Source organism: Rhagoletis pomonella, unplaced genomic scaffold, assembly GCF_013731165.1.
Source record: "Rhagoletis pomonella isolate Grant_MI unplaced genomic scaffold, Rhpom_1.0 Rhpom_scaffold_00005, whole genome shotgun sequence".
In the NCBI taxonomy this organism is placed as follows: Eukaryota; Metazoa; Arthropoda; class Insecta; order Diptera; family Tephritidae; genus Rhagoletis; species Rhagoletis pomonella.
In genome coordinates, this window is record NW_023458559.1 from 73785103 (window position 1) to 73794886 (window position 9784).

Sequence of the window (9784 nt, forward strand, 5' to 3'; positions counted from 1 at the left end):
CATTTTAAGCTAACAAGGTTTGAAGTGTATATTAGTCCTCACACATATTTTTTTTTTTTCAAAAATAAATATTGGAAATTTTCAAGGATATGCAAGGACAAAATATTAAAAGCACGTTTTCCATACCCATTTGTCCCTATGCACAAAATGGTGTAATATTTTTTAATTCTACAGAATTTTCTCTTTTATTTGAAACCCATATTCCTGTTCTACATTGTACTGAATTTTTTAAATAATTTTTTAAATTAGTCGTATTTTCGAAATTTCGAAGTCCTTTAAAAAAATCGTTTCGAAAGTGAAAACTGCTGTACTACTTTTGGCCCCTAGTCTCGCGAATATATTGATTTTTTTAAGTACAAAATTTACCATCGCACGGTGCAATATTTATATAGCATTTGTCGGTGTTGGATAGTGTTATTAAGAGAAAATTCCTTTTTTTTTTGAGAGGCCGCTGAAAAGGCGATACAAAATTTGTTTACATAAAAAAAGAAATTTGAACAATTTTAAACAAAACCGTTTTCATTCACTCTTCCGTGCTTTGTGTCTTCTCTTAAAGCAGCCAGTAAACTTTGACATAAATTATTATCAATCTCAGACTGCTCTCTATTTACTAATAAGAAAACTTTTGGCCACAACTGCCATCAGCGACCATCAAAATCGAATTTATGCCTACGATCGGCCATACTTCTAAGCAGTTTTTCATCATCATTTTTTCAAAGCATGCTTTTTTCTTTCGTTTTATTTTGTTTTGTTTTGCTTTACTTGCACATGAGTAATGATTTAACAATTTTTTGCGCAACCAAAGTGCAAAAAGGTTTCCATTACAACCAACAAACAAGCATTCTGTGCCAATTTTTGTGCACATCGGCACCAGAGGGACAAAAGTGTTAAAAGAAAATAAGAAAATAAATGTACAGAGAATAGTTTAGTAACAAAAACCGCTAAGCGAAAAATGAAACGCACACAAACCTATTCAAAGTCTACTTTATTGCTTATCTGCTTTTAATAGAATTGTGCCCTAAGTGTCAACTGGGGAGGCTTGGAATCATTTTTCAAATGCAGTTAATGGCTATGAAGAAATGCCTCCTGACAGAAAGGGTCGTCGTATTGAATTTTGTGCTGGTATCTTTGGTATTTTTGTCTTTATTTATTTTGTGTGTGTGTGTGTGTGTGTGAAACTTACGCAATGTTATTTCTCGCAAAACAAAGCCAATTATACTTCGAACACCGGTAGTGCGCATCATTTTTTATGGCATCACTTGATGTATTTGTGGTGCTGACAGACCGCCTGATGAAATGTTTTTTGTTTTTTTTTTTTTAAAGGGCACATGACAACATAGGCAGAACGAGTGATGTGTTTGAAGGCTTTTGAGAGGACATGACAATGTTATGTTGAAATGAAAAGCGTAAAAATCGATGCTATGAGAAAGAGTAAAATTGGGCAGACAGAGATGAGGCTATAATTTAATAAAAGTTGCTACATCAGCTTACCCAGCGTGCGACATTTGAAAATCCTCAAATGAATTTCTGTAAATGGCAACCAGTGTCAACTCAATTGAAATCGGAGAAAAAAACTAAAACCAATTTTTACTTTCCTTGTTATTTTTAATTTTTTGTTGCCGAATTTAGTCAAATGGCATCAGTCTTTTGTATGCCACCGATGACTTTTTTTGAAGTGTTGGATAGTTATGGCTGAGTAGGTGAATAGAAACAGTCCGAAAAAAGGTTTTAATTGGATAAGTAAAATACTAGAATACGAGTTAAAAAAAATAAAATAAAATAAAAATTAAAAAAAAAAAATCCGTTACTGGCTAAGAAAGGTGGCAGGTGAATAAGTAAAGTTGGAATTTTTATGCCCTCACCCCCTACTACTACTACTATTTTTTATCTTGAAATAAAAATAATATTTAGAGGTCACTCAAAGCGTTCAAAGTTTTCCATGTATTTTATATGAGCGAAAAACAACTATTCGTAGAAATGGTATAGAATTATCGAAATTGATTTAAATCAATACTTTTGGATCAGAAAACTCTGTTTCTTCCGAAGATACCCAATAATAATACCCAATTATTTACTAACCACTTTTTCATAGTAATTATATTTTATAGATCCGCCAAAACCCCCAGAAATGCAATGGGGGAAAAAAAACTTTAGGAGCAAAAAATTATTAAATAAACAATTCTCTCCCGTCGAAAAATATTGATTTTCAAGAATTTTATACCATTTCTTCGAAAGTAATTTTTTCCCCATATTAAATACATGGAAAACTTTGAGCGCTTTGATCGGCCGCTAAATATTTTTTGATTTCGAAATAAGAAAATCGGGGTATATTTTTTCGATATAGAACAATCCTAGGGGGTGAGAGCATTAAAATTCCGACTTTACTTATTTTAGACCATCCTAATGTACATATATATATGCATATGTATAAGCATTACTTTTGATATTTTTTTTTTTAATATTATTTTTTATTAATATCTCGGAATCGCGAACACTCCGACTAAACTCCTCATAAAATTACTTGACAAGGATTTATCAGCAACTCTCGTAGCATATGATTTTTTTGGCAATTAAAAATCACAGAAAGGCTCCTTAGCTTATTTAATGCCAGAGAGATATTATTTATTTGAACATTTTTTTAACCTTTATTCTTTTGTCCGCGCTCCAAAAGATTTCTTATCTTCGAAATATATTAATTTAATGCGAGTTTCTTTGATGTTTTGTTTAATAGAGTGGATGTAATTAAAGAAACTCGAATTTCTGAAGGAGCGCTAATGAGCTCTTAATGCTTTCCACCAACAACCTTGAAATCTTCATCAAGCAGAATTTTGCTTTGATTTCTGCCGGGGCGTAAAAGTAGCATACTTGTTGCCGTGCATAAAGAAAGTTAATAAATATGAATATGTTAACGTATGAAAGTATTTATGTTCGTATGTATTTATATACCAGAATGCCATCACCCTCTTATATACGAGAATGCCCTCACCCCTTCAAAATATTTTTCACACCAAAATTTTCTTAAACCTCTTTCTTGTGATTCTTTTTCAATAAAGTTTTTCCCTGAATTCAAGCACAACTTTAATTTGTAAACAGGTGGCAACTTTCCTATATTTAATTAAGAAATAAACATTTTATAACCACTTCGATTGATACCTATATTTTAATAATTCATTCAAATTGTTAAATAGTTTTGATTTCAGCTTTTTAAACAGGTGGCAACCTTCTTTAATCTTTTTATCTGACACCCATATTTGTATATCTTTTTGTAGAATGTATGTACATTGTACATATGCATATCGTCGTTTAAAGTACAAAACCGCGTATCGTCATTCTGCAAAACCGCGTAACTGACATTAGCTGCCAAAAATTGGATTTGCTCACACAAGCTCTTGGCTCAATCCTTATCCATTCGTCCTGAAATATGCTAACCAGAAGTGCGATTTATTTCTAAAAAAATAGAATATGGGCGTTTTTACACTCTAGAAAATGATTTCTAAAACTTCACATACGCGGTTCTGCATTTTGCTGATACGCGGTTCTGCATTTTGCTGATACGCGGTTTTGCATTTTGTTGATACGCCGTTTAGCACTTTAAACGACGATATGTACTTGAATTTCCTAACTCCCATATTCCAAGCTCACTTTGACTTTTTAACCCTGATATGTTTAGCTTAAAAATAAATATTAAGATTAATACCCATATGGTAATAACTCATTTAACATATAAAATAATTTTATTTAAATTTAATTTTCAAAAAGGTGGTAACCCTCTTCAAACACCACAAAAAATTCTACATGTTCGAAGTAAAAATTTCTAAATACAAAAACTCTGAAGTTAGACATTTCAACTTGTGTGTAATTTATTAAGATTCGACTTTTCAAATAGATGGCAATAATTCTCAAAGTATTTTCTAACTACAACCTTATTAAACTTCTGTAATCTGACACCTACGCTGTGATTCATATTACAATTGTCTGATGCCAATAATTCAAGTATTTTTTTTTTTTTCAAAGAAGGTCACAACCCTCCAACGTGTAGCCTAGAAATACAGTCTTATTATTTCGATTTAAACCCATATTGTTATAATTCATTTAAATTAATTGAATATAGTGTTTAAATAGGTGGCAGCCCTTGAAAAACAACTCATTTATATTCTAAGTGTTGAAACTAAAGGCATATAAATAACTTTCCGATTGACACCTTAAACACTTCAAATATTATGCGAATTATTAATTTAAATTAGACTTTTCAAACAGGTGGCAAGATATTAAAAAAAAACCTTTTTAACCTAATACAAATTTCAAGTAAATAATTCCCTTAATTCAAGATGCATTTGATTTTTTAATTAGATACCAGCCCTCCTCCATGATTATGGAATTCATTTAATATATCTTCGTACAAAGATTCAGTACCTTACCATAAATACTAACTAAAATATCTCATTTATACGTGTATTGTAATAAAAGTTTAAAACACGCATTTCAAGCATGACATAACCGTTACCACTTCTAGCATGAAGCGTTTACAAATTAATTGTAAAATTGAGGAATTTAATCTTTTATGCTAATAATTTTGCACATTGCATACCACAAACATAATTTCAAAAGCCTTGCAGACTCACTCCAGCTTGTGCAATAACTCTTTCAGACTGCTTTGCAGCTCGCTTATCGATTTTCCCAAAATACATATGTGTGTATATATGTGCATATGTACTACGACTCTGCTGTTGTAATTAAAGCTGAGTAGCTGAAGCGTGAACATTTTTTATATCTTGCTAAGAATTTTAATAATCTGTTTTGAAGGTTTGTCATGCTCATGTGCATTTGAACCTCAAGAGACTTTCCATACGATCGGTTGGCAGTTAATGTGTAAACTTCTGAAAAGGCAGATATTGTCATCACTTTTTCTGGACTATAGTTTTTACTTGCACACAAATTTTCTCTTTGAACATTTATGAGTACACATTGAGTTAAAATAAAACTGTAAATCTAAAAAATTAAATATATAATATAAGTTTTTCATATTACCTCCACCTTCGTTTGACAGAAGAACAGTTAAATATTTCTTTATATTTGCTAACTTTTTCATTTGCTAACTTTTTCATTGCATTTAATAAAGATTTTTATGCTCGATTTCACAAATCAATTTTAAATTTTTTTGGCTGTTTGAATTTAAAATAACACAATTTTTCCGGAAATTGTGCTATTTTAAATTTTAACAGTTTGATAAATTTTAAAAGTGATTGGTGAAACCCAGCATTTGAGAAGCGTTTTTAAACAATTAATTTTGACTTAAAAAAAAAAACACAAAATCAGCAAATACATTAATATAAGCCTAGATAAATATTTATGGCATGGCGTGTCAATCCAGAGATATTGGCAGTTGGCAGCCATAGCCGTAGATACAAAAGCAATTTAGAAATATAAAAACACCCACAAACGTTGAAGTAGTTGTTTAAATTGGTACATATCTATGTACCCTTCTGCTCAGCTGATTAAATTTCATTTCATTTCATTTCATTAGATTGAATTTTGACCAGTTTTGGCTATTTTATATTAACTATTGAACGGTTATATATTTTTTTTTATAAAGTTTTAGCAAATTACATAACCAGCACTTCATAAATCCTCAGTTCAAACTTCGTATAAAATTAAAAAAAATTAAACAAACTTTAACGATTACACATAAAAACTTTAAAAATTTTTAGAAAAATTTTATGTATGCAATTTTGTAGCCCACTAAATTTAAGGCGGAAATTTCAAGACGCCAGACGCATTGGCTTTTAATACCTTTTTGAGCATTTTCTCCCATACAAAGTATGCTCGATAATTACTCATATATGTATGTATATAGGAAAATGCCTAGAAGCGTCAGCAAAAAAAAAACTATATTAAAAATAAACGCAATTTTCTAGCTTTTTAGAATTTGCACTGTAACCTATTAAAATCTAATGCACTATAAAACTGCATACCTGAAATTTTTTTTTTAAATTTTAATAAAAGTTTACATTTTTTTTGCAGAATTTTTAAAATCTTTGTAAGAAGTTTAAAATGTGGATTTATGTGGTGCTTTTAATGTAATGTGCTAGACCTTTATAAAAGAATATAGATATTAAATAAAAAAAAGAAAATAAAGAAAAACTGCTGAAAATGTCGCTTATCTTAATCAGCTGACCACATGTGCATGAATGTATGTATGTGACTGGTAGCGTTAATTTTTTATTTCTTTCCCCACATATATGGGTATTTTTAACCAAAATAAAATTATAAACGTATGGCTTTGTACATAAACAATTAATTTTTAAGCATAAAACAAAACCGACTGCAATTCTCATATAACATTTTAAGATCAAATGATCGCCTTTCCTTTAAAAAATATTTATAGAAATCGGTTAAAGTGAACTTTTTAGACATTTTGTAATATTATTGAACTTTTTTACATATGAGGCATTCTTTTTTAAGTCGGACCGATTTCGTAAAAAAAGATGTCATCTCGTCTTAAAAAAATATTTTAAAAATAGTTCTTGAAAAACCCCCAATTTTCCAAAACATGGTTTCTATAGAGAAATAAACAAGAATTATGATGGGATGATTTTAAATCTCGAATTTACTGTCTTAACTATGGAAATAAACTTTAAAATGTTTAACTGAATAAAGCTAAGATAGCATTAGAAAATCATAAGCATCTTATATACAAAAATATTAAGTCCGTTTCCTTAATTTTAAAATGACGTTAAGATGAAATCTCTACGATGAACAGAACCCGATATATAACGATTTGAAGAAGTACATGATTAGTCAGAATAACGGCAATACTCGAATACTTGTTATCTTACTTCATGTAAGGAAGCTATAAAAAAAATTTAAGCGAATTGATGACATGACTTCATTTCTTTATGAAATTCGTTCGACTTTAAAAATAATGCCTCAGATGCCAAAAAAGTTATTCTGGAGACATACGCGCATTCCTCCATAAGTTACTTTATACTATTCTTTCAATCAAATTTATTTTAAATGTGTTCCTTAAGCTTTTATGTAATATTGGTTTTCAGCTCAGAAAATATATTTCATACATATTCCTGTTGCTTGTACTTTTGGCGTTGCGGTAAATTTCCACAAAAAAAAAAAAATATACGACCATTTGCTTCTTGATTGCGGCAAACAGACTCGATGGATGCATATTTCTTAACTGTTTTCAAACCAATGTTTTATTTTTCTAGATAGCTGGATACTATAATACAAATTTTCTTTCTTAAACTACAGCTATTATAATATCTTGCTTTCCCGCCTCATCACTTGGCTTTCAAAAATTGATTATTACGAAGTTTTCCGCGTTATATATTTCTCTCTACGTCACGTCTTGATTTTTTGGAATGACATGTTTACTTGCGTGTTTCTTTGGTGACAAATAAGCATAATCTTGAGCATGCAAACAGCAGCAGCCCATATTTTTTATGCAGAAATCGTGCATATCTATCAAAATGTTGCTGACTGTGGTTGCGTGCAAATGGCGAAGCGCAGAATTGTTCAAAAAAAAAAACACTAAGGATGTGTGTGAAATGCGTGTAACATACAGATGTACTGAAATGTTCGATAAACACACCATGTTATTTTTGTTTTTGCATGTCAAATAAAGCAAATTGACAGTGTGCCGCCAGTAAAAAAAAAACTGCAAAATAAAATGACAAATCACATCCTCATAATATCACCCGTGCAGCCGACACATCAGTGTCAAGACAAATACAGCTATATATCTATAAATAGGTTGTGTGTGGATCCCACGCACTAGTGAAGTTAACAAGGTTAACTATTACTTAGCTCACCATATTATATGAGTATTTTTCTGTATAATAAACTTAATCTAAACCTCAATTTTAATTTCAATTTCAAAATTAAACTTAATCTTAATCATTTACTTAAGTTAAGTCTTAACCTTAATGTCAATTATACCCTTATTCTTAATCTTAATCCAAATCTCAATCTTAACCCCAACGTCAATCTCAACCTCAATCGAAATCTCAAATTAATCTTAAACTAAATCTTAATCTCAAAATAAATCTAACCTTAAACTTTATCTTAATCACAATCCCTACTTCAATCTTAGTCGCAACTTCGATTTGAGTCTCAAAGTTAATCTTAATCTTCATTTTAGCCTTTATCTCAATCCTAATATTAGTCTTAATCCAAATCTCAATCTTAATCTTAATCTCAATTTCAATCATAACCCTAACCTCAATCGAAATCTTAAATTAATCTTTAACTAAATTTTAATCTTAATCTCAATTCTAATCTTAATCATTACCCGTTGCTGTTCACGTTTCCTGTGGACCCTGTTGATTTGCTGTGACATAAAAAAACAATAACTTGAACAAATGTATGCCTGGTGGCTGCTGCGTTGGCTTTCAGCTCCATTGATATTCTTATTTTCCTTTACCTCCGCTGCACTTCTGCCTTATATAACTGACGGGGCTTTGACTTAATGGTCACACCTTTGTAATAATTTGTTTTATTCGTAACTATCAATGTAAGTATCCCCGGTAAGTCTAGTAAAAGGACTATATAAAACTACAAAAACAGCAACAAAGTGTCGCAAAACTTGTTTGCCGTCCAATAGTTACTTCAAGCTCTCAAGCTCTTTAAGCTCTCAATTTCTTCAGAACCATTATATGTATCTATATATGTATGCATATAAGTAGATAGAGTCAAAATGTCATTCAACACATTTTTCTTATATGCTACCTAATTCCAATGACTAAATACACATTTATGCGCAGTCAGCTGTTGCAAAATACTACCAACACAAATACCTGAATGTCCTACAAACTATGTATGTACTTACATTCGCATGCACAGAGTGGTCAATGCAGCAGCAAGCTGGGCTGCCGAGTACCATCAATCATTACGGGAACATATTTTGTTGTTATTTCTACTTGTACGCCACTTAGTTGCATACTTTGCGGCACTGCATCGATTTTTTCATGTGTGTAGTATACAATTTTTTTTTCGCTGCAAATGAAACTTAAAATGCTTTTCTCCTGTATTTATATTGTATATTTATTTTCTAATATACAAGTGTGTGTATTAAAAAATTTCGAAATTGTATGCGAGCGCCTATATGTAGGTTATGTACATACATACATAGTTTTTTGCTTCACACATATTTTTTCGCGACATTCTGCACATAAATTTTGCATTTTTTAATGTCTTACTACATTTACCACTTAGTACATAACCAATATGCCCTTCTATTCGCGTTTTTCTCCTCCCCATGCTCTCAACACCTCACTCGGCCTCCTCAACATAGTATGCAACACTTTTTACATTAATATTCGTTAAGCATATTTTTTTCTTATTTCATACTCCTTCAACCATCTTCACAAACACATTCACGGCCTGCGTGCGTAATTTCTACTACTTCTACACCGTCGTACTTCCGCTTTTGCTGCTTTTAGGCTTTGAATTCGACTTCGCATGCGGCACAAACGGAATCGAGCGCGCGCGTGTTTACTTGCCACTTGCTAACCGTACGCGTCAATTTTATATGAACGACTGAATCGTTCGCCATTCGCAACCCGTTAGTTTTATGTGCCGTATGAGTGTCCAGTTGCACAGCTATGAATGTGTGTTCCTGCAGCCTTGGTTGAGTTGATTGAAAAAATATCCCTACTTTTTTTCGCCGCGCATGCGCCCAACAACTGTTGTTTGTACTTCGTTATTCGCTGCGAAGTTTTGTAGACTGGATTTTATTTGTAGAGTTTAGAGTCCTACAAGCCTTGCAACACTA

At 31.3% G+C, this 9784-nt stretch overlaps 1 protein-coding gene across 1 annotated transcript in view; it reads right to left on the minus strand.

Moving 5' to 3' along the window:
* Window positions 1-9536, minus strand: part of LOC118739484 (cysteine-rich motor neuron 1 protein-like) — a 94347-nt gene extending 84811 nt beyond the window's left edge. The window contains exon 1 of the mRNA XM_036470839.1: window positions 8840-9536. The gene's annotated coding sequence lies outside the window, so the exon portion shown is untranslated. The remainder of the gene's footprint in view (window positions 1-8839) is intronic.
* Between the last annotated feature and the right edge of the window lie 248 nt (window positions 9537-9784).